Consider the following 14,331-nt stretch of genomic DNA (forward strand, 5'->3'; position numbering starts at 1 on the left):
AACTACGGGGCAGCTGTAGCATTCACTAGCAGTCAGCAATGGGTGGTGATGTAAGACTATGGGTAAGCCATAGCATTCCTTAGTAGTTTCGATAGCAGAGTTGGGGCGAGGCCCTTATCTCCTAGTGATCAGGTAGGGATCAGGAATGGGTAATGGATGAGAATGATAGGGAGTTGCCTGTATAGCCCTAGAGAGGTGAGACCTTGGGAGAGGCCGCTCCAGGATATAGTTGGGTGAGACCCGTGGGCGAGGCCCGTATGAGATTAGCAGTGTAGGTGAGACCTAAGAGCAGGTTTGCTCAGTAGTATGGTTGGGTGAGACCCGTGGGCGAGGCCCGAGCGGGAAAGTGGTTAGACTAGTGGGACTGGGAAGTTAGAGGCGGGTGGGACCCATGGGCGAGGCCCGAGAGTTTTAGCAGCACAGGTGGGACCTGGTAAGGACCTTAGTATCGAGATAGGGGATCGAGGATCCCGGGATTGTGGCGCCGGATTGGCATGATAGATTGAGCAGTGGTAGGTGGTCGAAGTTCCTTTGGAAGTCGCTGAGAGCGACTAGGAGTTGTGATGGGTCAGCGATCGGTGGGAGCCGGTAACCCAGACATTGATAGCTTGGTAGGGACCAGGGTGGTCTCAGTACAACTGGAAGTCAGTTGAGGAACAACAGAATTGGCAGTCAGTGTCAGTGCGAGTATGCAGCGTATAGTGGGAATTCAGTTGGTTGATCGATAGGTGCTCGGCACCAAGTTGTGGCAAAGAGGAGTGTTAGTGGTTACTGACAGTAATGACTCGTGCTGGTAGTATCAAGAGTGATGGAGTTGGTGAAGGATAGGACCTTCACAGCGGCAGAGGAAATAGTTAGTTTTGGAGCGTTGCCTTAGGGAGGCAAGGAAATCGCGCAAGGAAAGGAGGGGTGAATCCCTATCGATTCAGTGCGGTATTTAGAGGGTACCCGAAGGATTGCCGGTTGAGTAAGTTGTGTTCCAGGATGTTCAGGGTCAGGGTTGACCCGAGGTGATTATCTGCAAGGATTGATGTTAGTCGGAATAATTGTTGGGATATTGAAAGCAGACCGCAGGCGGTGGGCCATAGCAAACTTCGAGGACGAAGTTTAGTTTAAGTGGGGGAGAGTTGTAACACCCAAAGTTTTGAAAGCCAAAAAAGTAAAGGGAACCCTAAAATTAAGGGGGACTCGGCGAGTCCAAGGAGGAACTCGACGAGTCCGAGCGGGATCCGAGTCGAGGAGTAAGTGACCAACTCGGCGAGTCGGCCTAGGCGACTCGGCGAGTAGGGTCTGTGTGAGGAAAACCCTAAATCCGGGGCTTGGAGCCTATTTAAACATCTCATTCTTCTTCCTAAGGCTCCTTTACTGCCTCTCCAACCCAGAATACAAACCTTAAACCGCCATTGTTGCTTATTCAAGCTCTTTGCCATTTTGTGGGTGATTTGAAGGAAGAAGGAGGGAAGGAATCATTGAGGCTTCAAGGAACTGCAGCAAATCCAAGGTTGAAGGACCTTTCAGAGCACTTGAAGGTAATAAGTCGCTTCCTTCATCCAGATCTACTTTGGTTATGAGTTTTGGGGCTTTTAAGCCATGTTTTAGATCAATCTCGAGCTTGAGGTCCAGATCTGAGGTTGCTACCTTAGATCCATGCTTGTTTTGGTTTAGAATCCCGTAAAGTATCAACCATTGAGTGGATTTTGGAGCCCCTTGGCCTTAAACCCTAGTTTATGGTGCATCTTGCCTAGATCTCCATTTCTACACGTAAAGTTTGCAACTTTACGTGGGGGATAGGCTTAGGAAGGGTAGATCTACAGTTTGGAGTCCATGCATGACTCGGAAATCCTCTGCATATATGTAGATCTGAATTGACTCGGCGAGTCCTTCGAGTGGACTCGACGAGTAGCTTGAAGATGAGGAGGAACTCGACGAGTGGGATAAACAACTCGTCGAGTCGGATGAAGATGGGCGTGAACTCGGCGAGTTGGACGAACAACTTGGCGAGTTGGTTGGAGATTGCCTTGGGCTCAGCGAGTCTGTTATTGGACTCGACGAGTTAGGTCGCGTAGTCCCAAACCCTTCGAGTTAAGACTCGAGTCAGCGAGTCGAGCAAGGACTCAGTGAGTTGGTCAGGACAGGATTCAGGAGTCGAGCGAGGCCCAAGTTAGGAAAGGAGTGAGGACGGGAAGGGCCCGTATCTCACTATCAGCAGGAGTATGGACGAGGTTCCATGACTCATTAGTTGCAAGACACGGGCGGGGCCCGGAGGTAGGCGAGGCCTTAGATCAAGAGCTGTTAGTATATGTTTAGCTTATGTGATGTTATGTGATATACATATGTGCTATTATATGTTAGTGGGCGGGGCCCTGTGACAGGCGAGGCCTAAGTGAAACAGATCTGTATCCGAGCGGAGCTCGAAGCCAGACGGGGGCTGGAGCGGCGGGGCCGTTGTAGCGGGCGAGGCCCGAAGTAGGGGACGAGGCCCCGGATAGCGGGCGTGGCCCAGTTTGTGCAGTATGTGGTTATGCATGGTATGTGGTAAGGTGGGGAACTCACTAAGCTTCGTGTTTACGGTTTTCAGTTTTGTTTTCAGGTACTTCCGGTAGCGGAGGGAGGAGCTCGGGGTGATCACATGGCACACACCATAGATTAGTCAGCCTGGGAATGTTTACTCTGATAATGAACATGTGTTTGGAAACTTATACTCAAATTATGTTTTGGAATGATGACTTTGTTTAAAGTAATGTTTTATTAAAAGAAATTTTTGGTCTTGAATTTTGGGTCGTTTAAAGTTGGTATCAGAGCCTTGGTTTGAGGGATTCGGGCATACTCTCGGGTGTGCCTGAACTCAAACTGAGGGGTCAGATAAAAAGTTTTCAAAAATGAAAAGTCAGTTTTGTAAAAGAGAGTTTTGGGAAGAAAACAGTTTTAGAAAAGCAAAAATAATTCAGAAAGGAAAGAACTTTGAAAAGATAAAAGGGTGTGGTGCATGCAATCAACCGAGCTCAAGTAAGTACCCCAAAATACCCATACAAGTTTAAGTTATGATTATCAGTTGATAGAACAACATGCTAGAATAGGACTAAGGATCTTGGGATGATGCCTTATGTGCCTGTTATTTGTGCTTTTGAGTTGCACAGTAGTGCTGATTAGACAGTAGTAGGGTAGCCTTTTTAGGTTATGCCTGAGTTATGAGTTTGTGTTGCATGCTAGTTCAAATTCTTGTTATGTGGATACGATTGCTTGAGTATGTACGGTTAGATTTTTCCTTGTCCGAATGCTGCTTGCTTTGTGCATTGTGGGATTCTGAGTGATGGGAGTTAGCCATTAGGTGGATACGACACGCCACATGTGATCAGGGTTAAATAATCTTAGAGTGTTGGACTTGGTCCTATTGCACAACTCTTGTTTGAGTCCAGCCATTGTAGGAACGAGTCTTTTACTTGAAGGATTATATGAGCCTCATCGCATGTGATGGTATCCAGATGATGGCTAATTGGCGTCACAAGGAGACCTTCAGTAGCTGAGGACTGGTTTGAGTTGAGTCAAAAGGTTTCCCTAGGGTAAGCCTAGGATGAGATAGTGCTGGGAGCAGTAGTAGTGGTTAAGGGATCTGGTGGAGTCAAAGCAATTCCTGAGGAAAGTACGGATAGATGTGGAAGGTAGTATGGGCCCATACTACTGAAAGCAGAGGATCCGTACTCGATTCGGGAAAGGCCGAGACAAGACCGGGAACCTGGTAGGGTATGTTTGATCTCGCATCAGTGATGAGTATTCTGATAGTGGTTGTGGTATATTTTCAGTATGGTGACATTGCGAGAGAGACCAGCGGGCGAATCAGGCACTGGAGAGGGATCGGGCTCGGGTTCAGGGGCCGAGCAGCTCGAGGAGCGGATGAGAGAGTTGATATCAGCTGAGGTTACGCACAGTATTCTAGCTCAGACTCCTGTGATCTTTGGCACGGTCAAGGAGGGTATACTGGAGATCTTGGATGAGAGGCTGGGAGCCTTCCGTACTGAGATGATGGAGCTGATGGGAGTGCGTACCTTGACATTTCGAGAGTTCAGAGCCTGCGGGGCACCAGACTATCATGGGGCTAGGGACCCCATTTGCTAGCAACAGATGGTTGGCTGATGTTGCCAACGCTTTTCGTACGAGCAAATGTCCCGAGGGGGACAAGGTCAGACTCGCTTCCTGTCTTCTGAAGGACAGAGCGAGGGATTGGTGGGAGGAGATTGGTCATGCTTTGGGGGATGATGCCGCGTTGGACGCGATGACTTGGAGCGATTTCTCGGCCAGGTTCAGGGCAGAGTTTTCGCCGATGATTGAGGTGTAGCAGCTGGCACGAGAGTTTCAGGATTTGACGCAGACTACTGAGACTGTGGCGGAGATCACCGCCAAGTTCAGGGAGAGGACTCTTCTTGTACCGCAGTATGTCGCGGATGAGGAGATGAAGAAGGCACGATATCATGAGATGTTAAGGGATGACATCAGGGAGTTCGTGAGCAGATCCAGCTGTAAGACGCTGGAAGATATGATTTCTCGAGCTAGAGAAAGGGAGATTGATTTGGAGCAAATCCGGAAGAGGAAGCCGGATGAGGTTCAGGTAGCTGTGGGTTCGGGCAAAAGGCCCAAGGGATCGGATTCGAGATCGAGGGATCATCAGGACCGTAGTCGGTGCGGGAATTGTGGCAGGGCGCACGGGGGCGCGTGCAGGAGTGGTAGCGGTGGTGAGTCTGGCTGCTTCAAGTGCGGTCGGACTGGTCATTTCAGTAGGGATTGCACTGTTACCGCCGCACAGGGATCAGACTTGATATGTTTTCATTGGAACCAGCGGGGCCACAAGAAGGCCCAGTGCCCCAGTTTGTCTTCGGCAGGACGGGTGATGGCACCCGCCCCTGCAACCTTGAGGATCACGGATGGCTGTCAGGGTCGGGTAGAGGCACCTGCAGCAGGGAGCAGGGCTTTTCAAATGACGACCTTGGAGGCACGAGCATCGCCGGACGTTGCAGGTATGCAATTTCCATTTGCAGTTCTTTTATTTTGTGCATGATTATATTGTTATGGTTCTGCATCATCATCGGTTTGAGTATTTTATTTATGTGCGGTTGATTATGGTCGAGTTATATTCCATCTGCATACCTTGGACATTTGTATGGTAGTTAGGGGGTGTGCTCTATTGAAGAAGACTTCGAAGGATACAGTAACTGTAGCATGCTTGGGAGGGATTGGGTATGTCTCGCTAGTTCGAAGTGGTATGGTGTTAGCGATGGATTGGTTAAATCCCTAGCTATAGCGGGCTTGGGTTCCTCAGTAGATGGGTTATGGAATGGTAGCAAAGATCGGGATCTCTTTGAGTATTGGACAACAAGGGGTAAGCAGGATCGAAGTGGGGGAGAATCCTCCGAGTGTGCCCAGAGAGGAGCACACAGACCTAGAATGAGAACATGACCTCTGAGGAGGAAAAGAAGTAGTTCAGCGTTTGATGGTTTGAGGGATTCAGGGTTGGGAGTTTGAGAAACTCCCCATCAGTTAGTGTGTGTGTTGGTAATGATTAATGCGTGGTTGGGAATTCAGGTTGTGGATCGCCTGAAGGACTCGAGGGAGTCGGAGTGAGGATCTTGAGAGCTGATGGCACATGGGGTGCCTTTGTATTAGCAGTCAGTGGTAGGAAGCGATGTAAGACTACGGGGCAGCCGTAGCATTCACTAGCAGTCAGTGGTGGAAGTGTTGTAAAACTACGGGGCAGCTGTAGCATTCACTAGCAGTCAGCAATGGGTGGTGATGTAAGACTATGGGTAAGCCGTAGCATTCCTTAGTAGTTTCGATAGCAGAGTTGGGGCGAGGCCCTTATCTCCTAGTGATCAGGTAGGGATCAGGAATGGGTAATGGATGAGAATGATAGGGAGTTGCCTGTATAGCCCTAGAGAGGTGAGACCTTGGGAGAGGCCGCTCCAGGATATAGTTGGGTGAGACCCGTGGGCGAGGCCCGTATGAGATTAGCAGTGTAGGTGAGACCTAAGAGCAGGTTTGCTCAGTAGTATGGTTGGGTGAGACCCGTGGGCGAGGCCCGAGTGGGAAAGTGGTTAGACTAGTGGGACTGGGAAGTTAGAGGCGGGTGGGACCCATGGGCGAGGCCCGAGAGTTTTAGCAGCACAGGTGGGACCTGGTAAGGACCTTAGTGTCGAGATATGGGATCGAGGATCCCGGGATTGTGGCGCCGGATTGGCATGATAGATTGAGCAGTGGTAGGTGGTCGAAGTTCCTTTGGAAGTCGCTGAGAGCGACTAGGAGTTGTGATGGGTCAGCGATCGGTGGGAGCCGGTAACCCAGACATTGATAGCTTGGTAGGGACCAGGGTGGTCTCAGTACAACTGGAAGTCAGTTGAGGAACAACAGAATTGCCAGTCAGTGTCAGTGCGAGTATGCAGCATATAGTGGGAATTCAGTTGGTTGATCGAGAGGTGCTCGGCACCAAGTTGTGGCAAAGAGGAGTGTTAGTGGTTACTGACAGTAATGACTCGTGCTGGTAGTATCAAGAGTGATGGAGTTGGTGAAGGATAGGACCTTCACAGCGGCAGAGGAAATAGTTAGTTTTGGAGCGTTGCCTTAGGGAGGCAAGGAAATCGCGCAAGGAAAGGAGGGGTGAATCCCTATCGATTCAGTGCGGTATTTAGAGGGTACCCGAAGGATTGCCGGTTGAGTAAGTTGTGTTCCAGGATGTTCAGGGTCAGGGTTGACCCGAGGTGATTATCTGCAAGGATTGATGTTAGTCGGAATAATTGTTGGGATATTGAAAGCAGACCGCAGGCGGTGGGCCATAGCAAACTTCGAGGACGAAGTTTAGTTTAAGTGGGGGAGAGTTGTAACACCCAAAGTTTTGAAAGCCAAAAAAGTAAAGGGAACCCTAAAATTAAGGGGGACTCGGCGAGTCCAAGGAGGAACTCGACGAGTCCGAGCGGGATCCGAGTCGAGGAGTAAGTGACCAACTCGGCGAGTAGGGTCTGTGTGAGGAAAACCCTAAATCCGGGGCTTGGAGCCTATTTAAACATCTCATTCTTCTTCCTAAGGCTCCTTTACTGCCTCTCCAACCCAGAATACGAACCTTAAACCGCCATTGTTGCTTATTCAAGCTCTTTGCCATTTTGTGGGTGATTTGAAGGAAGAAGGAATGAAGGAATCATTGAGGCTTCAAGGAACTGCAGCAAATCCAAGGTTGAAGGACCTTTCAGAGCACTTGAAGGTAATAAGTCGCTTCCTTCATCCAGATCTACTTTGGTTATGAGTTTTGGGGCTTTAAGCCATGTTTTAGATCAATCTCGAGCTTGAGGTCCAGATCTGAGGTTGCTACCTCAGATCCATGCTTGTTTTGGTTTAGAATCCCGTAAAGTATCAGCCATTGAATGGATTTTGGAGCCCCTTGGCCTTAAACCCTAGTTTATGGTGCATCTTGCCTAGATCTCCATTCTACACGTAAAGTTTGCAACTTTACGTGGGGGATAGGCTTAGGAAGGGTAGATCTACAGTTTGGAGTCCATGCATGACTCAAAAATCCTCTGCATGTATGTAGATCTGAATGGACTCGGCGAGTCCTTCGAGTGGACTCGGCGAGTAGCTTGAAGATGAGGAGGAACTCGACGAGTGGGATGAACAGCTCGTCGAGTCGAATGAAGATGGGCGTGAACTCGGCGAGTTGGACGAACAACTCGGCGAGTTGGTTGGAGATTGCCTTGGGCTCGGCGAGTCTGTTATTGGACTCGACGAGTCAGGTCGCGTAGTCCCAAACCCTTCGAGTTAAGACTCGAGTCAGCGAGTCGAGCAAGGACTCAGTGAGTTGGTCAGGACAGGATTCAGGAATCTGTAGACTCGGCGAGTCAGGGCTGACTCGGCGAGTCAAGTCGCGTTTGGAAGGACTTTGAGCATAAGAACTCGGCGAGTCTGTAAGTGGACTCGGCGAGTAGGGTTGACCTGGAAGGTTGACTTTGACCAGGACTTTGACTTTGGAAAGGGTTGACTTGGTTGACCTTTGAAGGTCAGTTAGACTAAGTAATGTGTTGATATTGGTAGCTCGGGGAGCTAGTGGAGCAGCAGTTCGGAGTTAGTGGACGGGTAGCGGTCAAAGGGATTAGCACCAGCAGTTCAGCAGTATCAGGTGAGTTTCCCTTTGTATGAATGGGTCTACGGCCACAATGCCGGCCCATGTAGTTATGAGTAGAAGACCCGGGGGTTAGCCCTAGGCACAGTATGCTAATATGATATTCGGACGAGGTCCAATGATAGAGGGCGGGTGCCCAAGGAGTGGTTTATGTGATAGTTTATACTTGTTGTCTGTGTGATACTTGTATGTGTTTGGTAGGGAGGTGAGTGGGGGCGAGGTCCCGTATCTCACCAATAGCAGAGTGTGGATGGTGTTCCACATCTCAGTAGCAGCAGTCCAGGGGCGAGGCCCAAGTTAGGAAAGGAGTGAGGACGGGCGGGGCCCGTATCTCACTATCAGCAGGAGTATGGACGAGGTTCCATGACTCATCAGTAGCAAGACACGGGCGGGGCCCGGAGGTAGGCGAGGCCTTAGATCAAGAGCTATTAGTATATGTTTAGCTTATGTGATGTTATGTGATATAAGTATGTGCTATTATACGTTAGTGGGCGGGGCCCTATGACAGGCGAGGCCTAAGTGAAACAGATCTGTATCCAAGCGGGGCTCGAAGCCAGGCGGGGCCGTTGTAGCGGGCGAGGCCCGAAGTAGGGGACGAGGCCCCGGATAGCGGGCGTGGCCCAGTTTGTGCAGTATGTGGTTATGCATGGTATGTGGTAAGGTGGGGAACTCACTAAGCTTCGTGCTTACGGTTTTCAGTTTTGTTTTCAGGTACTTCCGGTAGCGGAGGGAGGAGCTCGGGGTGATCGCATGGCACACACCATAGATTAGTCAGCCTGGGAATGTTTACTCTGATAATGAACATGTGTTTGGAAACTTATACTCAAATTATGTTTTGGAATGATGAGTTTGTTTAAAGTAATGTTTTATTAAAAGAAATTTTTGGTCTTGAATTTTGGGTCGTTTCAACCAGAATCTCCAGTCGGGGATCGAAACAAGTGTGTATAGATCTATATTGGGATTGACAACCTCGCACTCAGACTGCTAGCTACAGCCGGGCATACACGCCTACGAGTGACAGTTGTTATCAACAGTTTTGACTCCTTCAAAGCGTTATCTCAGGCCATCTAGTCTCAGTATGGTTATAATAACTCATTAAAAATATATTAACAATACAATTATTGTATAATTAGCTAAACATGAGTACATTTTCAAAGTACCAGTTTACTAAAATACAGTTTTTTAGTATTATAACTCAATTTACAATAACAGTAGTGAAGCCAGGCATACTAAAATTTACAAATTATACAAATACAGAACACTAGTTTACAAACATAACAGTTTTATGTGATTAAAACTACTTTTCATATACAACAGAAAATATAAGATTTTTTGGAACGGTTTACATATTCAGAAATAGAAAACATAAATACTTATGCACTCACTCAACTTTATGTTGATGCTCTCTTTTCAAATTACTTGTATTTTCAGGGAATCGGTAGACAGGTACTCCCCGAGCTGTTGAGAAGATGGAGCTATTTTTGAGCCATGCTTCTTCTTTTGTATAACTATTTTGGTGTCGATATACATTGATTGAACACATGTAAAAACTTATACTTTTTAATGCAATGGTTGTTTGTACTTTGATTACTATAATGCATGTGTTGTGATACTAAAAATGAATTCATCCACCCCCGGATGTTCCCACCGTCTGGTTTGGTGTATATTTGCATGTATAATAGTGAAAACATAGATATAAGGCATATAGGGTTGCATGCACACCATAGGAGTGTTAGAGTACTCAAAAGCCATAAGTTTTATGATCATCTTAGTCATTGTGGATTTATGTCATAATTGATCCTCAAAAAACATTGTAGTATAATTGTACGACTAAGAATAGGCATCAGATTTTGTTAAAAAAATAGTTCAATCAACAGATGAGTCATACTTAATTCCAAATCAAGTTGTAGATCCATGCTCTAGTAACTATAAATCGTATCTTGAAACTCATTTCAAACTAAAAAGGTTGAAAAACACCTCGAAATATGTGAAGTAAAAATGTTTTTCTTACTCTAGCACATATAAAATTGGAGTTATCATGTTTTTCGTTAATCGAGAAAAAAAGGATAAATTGAGACCTATTTTGTGAAGTGATTTCTTGTCGGGAATCCACACGAAATTTTGAATATTTGTTTTAGCTCTTCAATGAATGTTCTTTGAGAGAAAACTTATATCTCAAGAAGTCAGTGGGAGTCCTATTGATCTCTAGAGTTTCATGAGTCAACCGACAATAAACCTTTTAGTTATAACTAGCATGCGACCTGAGGTTGATAACCTTTCTTGTTTTGTTGACACATTCTTTTTTTTGTGCACTTCTAGTTGAATTGACAATGCTTATGAGTTCGATATTTTTCATTTAACTGCAAAAGCAAAAGCGTGTTGGTCAGTGAAGGTACATTGATTAATATGGTTGAGTTGCTAACAACACGGAAGCATTGGTAAGCCTTTGAGCTGTCAGGGGGCAAGAAATTTATAAAAAGTGAAGTTCAGTCCATGAAAAGGAAAGATAAGAAATTTAGAATAAGTGAAGTTTCGTCCATGAAAGGAAAGCTAAATTTGAATTATGTTTTTTCCTAAACCTTTTCTTATGATTGTAGGTTGGAAATAATAGATTTACATGGATGGCAATATATACACCATAAAATCTAGGTGGCTGAGGTTTCGCTCTAAATTATGAATACTGATTGTGAGGAAATATTTTTGCTAGTAGATTTTAAAAGATCTGATAAATCAGTATGGATATTGGTTGTGTTAATTGCATTCTCAAATTTAGAATTTGATTACGACATCCCTCTTCATATTTCGAATTGTAAGAAATGACGAGGAATTGTTTGAACTTTCAAAGACTTATAGTTATAAGTTATGAAAGGGTTTAAACACACATATACGTTATCCAATGAAAGTATATAAGTTTAAGAAATCTATTTGGAGACTTATCGAAGCATCGTGTAACAGATCTCTGTACTTCAGTTAGAAAGTCAAGAATATTGATTTCTAAAAGTCCAGTTGACTTCTTGGTATATGTCAGAGCTAGTGGGAGCATAACTGTTATGCTAGTATTGCATGTAGAAAATATTGTTCATGGGAAAAAAAGTTCTCAATTTACAAACTTCAAAGTTTGGGAATTGTTTCGCTATGATATACTTAAGGGATAAGGAACTTATACTTTGTTTCAAATTTAAAGTATTAGATTGTATAGTTTAATAGAACTTAGTCATAGACATACGTGAGTATCATGTTGAAATGGTTTAACATATGAAATTCCGTATATGAAAATATTATAGCAATAGATTTAACAGATATCAGATATAACGAATCGAGTTTCATATGCTTTCAATATAGGATCGATTATATATGTTGTAATATTCACTTATTATGAATTTTACAAATGCTTTGATCATTGAGAGGAAAAGGATTAGAATTTTTTTTGTGACTAGAGTTGTTAAACAACCGTCAAGAACATTTTGAGGTTTACTGAAAATTGGTTGTTTGTGAACAGTTGGAAGTATGGTATTAATTTGGATGGACCATAGTGAAATGATTCTTGATTGAGATGATTCTCGATCAAAATTGATGGTCATATGGGAATATGGAAATGTTTCCATAATGGGGGTTGATTATTAAATCTACATATGAGTTGGAAACTTTAATGTAAGAGAAATGTTCAAGGAGTGTACCTTGAATTTGAACCTTCATTATCATGGAACTGTTTCTAGTAACAAAGTTCCAATGGAACATTCTGTAATATCGTTGGCTCGGTCTATGTGACTTTAAAGCCTCGACATCACAGAAGATCAATGCATACAAGGTAGGGATTCCAATACATTTTAGACAATGACAAGAATTTGGAATTGTGAAATGAGCATCATTAGAATAGTGTCCAATCGATATGTTCACAAAGGAACGACCATAGAAAGACATAGTATGCATGTTCATAACATGGCATAATTGATGTTATTTAATTCAAGTGGTTAGTTGATTACTCGAAACATTGTACAATGAATAAATTTGTAACTATGATGGTGATTAAACGATAGAGATTTATTTATTTTCAATAGGTTTGGAACCATAGTTAATTAGTTTATTATTGTGTTTCACTTTGCATGTTATTCTTCCTAAAATATTTATTTATTTGAAATTTCACAATCGCTCATACTTTTCGAAGTAAGTAGTGTATTAAGGTTGTCATGAATTGGATTATAGATTGTCTAAGGATTTTAGACATAGAAATTGTGTTGCTACAATATTCATGAGTAATTAGAAAATGGAGATTTTGAGTATTGGATAAACTCATACTCAGAGAATTACTTCATGGATTTTATCACATGTAATTCTAAGATGATAATATCTTATATTATTGAAATGAAGATATATGAGTTTGTAATTTAAAAATCGGTTGTGTATTGGTATTACGAGAACGCATTAGTAATGCGATGTCATAAAACGTAGTGTCATGTATGTTTTGGTGACTATAAGATACAAGCATATGAGTAAAAATTTATTCGTTCCTTTTTCCCTAACAGAAAAGATGATATCTTTGGGTCCCTCGATGATTTGATGTTGACATTCATGTGCAAGACCTTGCTCGAACTGAATTAATGTGTTTAATTAGTAGTCTGATTCTAGTCGTCATAAATCAGAAATCGGGAAAACAATCTTAGACTGAGAGATTGATTATGATCCATATCTCACATCCATATGATATCTTGCAAAACGAAGAAATATTTGATCAGTTATCTTAGGACCAATGTCCGTTTAGTTCAGAGTTTGAGAGTTGCTATGGAAACACTCTTTGTTTAATTTAGAAGTTATACTGGTAATTTTGTTTTAGACCTATCCAAGTGGGAGACTGTTCAATTAGGTGTCTAAGCCAATAAATAAATTACTATAATATTGAATTATTAGCAAAGTCCTTTTGGGTTGCCCTCAAACCTAGTAATTGAAAATGATGACTTTTAGAGAGAGAGACAGAGAGAGAGAGACTGATTTATTTGTTTATTATATTATTAATAAATAGCAACAAACGAATTTATTAATATATTATGAAAACAATATATTAATTTGAAATAGTAATATTTAATTAAGAATTAATCATAAATTAATTAGAATTAGTTTCAATATTAATTGGATTAATTAAAAGTATAGTGACTGTTTGGTTATTTATTAGAAGTTGAAGCTGGAAGACTCTAGAATCCCCATAGGATGGGGTGGATGAGAATTGGCTAGGTATCACCTAGAATTTTTGTCCAAGGGGGTTTGGATGTGGAGATAAGACAGTTTGATTATTATATTATTTAATCAAGGCTTTATCCCAAAAACCGTAGCTTTGGCCCCAAGTTTCCTTTAGCTGTATAAAGGGTCCTATAGCCTTCAGATTTCAGCCACTCATAATTCTCTAGAGATAGCCGAAATTTTGCTCACCTTTCTCTTCTCTCTTTAAGTATCCTAGTTACTAGGGTTAGGTGTGAACCATTAGAGGCACGACACTTGTGGTGCTCGCTTCCAAAAGCTTTGAAGAAGGTTTTAGATTTGTTTTGCGACAACAAATCAAGAGGTATGTAGACTTCCTTATGAATTCCAATTTCATTAGGGTTTTGTAGTTTGATAGTTCATAGTATTTTGCCTTTATGTGAAAGACATATATCATTTAGATTGCATGTGCCCTAATACGATTAATTGTTAATTGTTTTTCCACTTAGAACATTGTGTTGTAACATGCGTTTTCCATCAACTGCAACATCCAATTAAGTGTTGTAGGGGTACATTCAGTCACATAACTTAGTTATAGGACTCACTATAAATATTAACTAGAATTTCTCTCTCTCTCTCTCTCTCTCTCTCTCACTACAAACCATGAGTTTGTTTGCTTTCAAAACTATTTTATGTATAGATTTACAAATGGTCTCTCTTTTACTACAAACCATGGACTTGATTTCCTTTAAAACTATTTGAAATATAGAATTACATATGTAAGAGTACAGTTCGATTTCAAGTATATTCTAAGATTTTTTACAAATACAGTTTTAATTATACATTTACTATACAGAGATACATTTACGCTTTCAAAGACTCTTTACAAACACAATTTTAAGTATTGTTATACTTAGAAAGAAAATACTTTTTAGACTTTTTAAAGTATTACTACTATTGGCACCCTCTAATCGGTTCGGTAGAGCCTA

Source organism: Lactuca sativa, chromosome 8 (genome assembly GCF_002870075.4).
Source record: "Lactuca sativa cultivar Salinas chromosome 8, Lsat_Salinas_v11, whole genome shotgun sequence".
Taxonomy (NCBI): domain Eukaryota; kingdom Viridiplantae; phylum Streptophyta; class Magnoliopsida; order Asterales; family Asteraceae; genus Lactuca; species Lactuca sativa.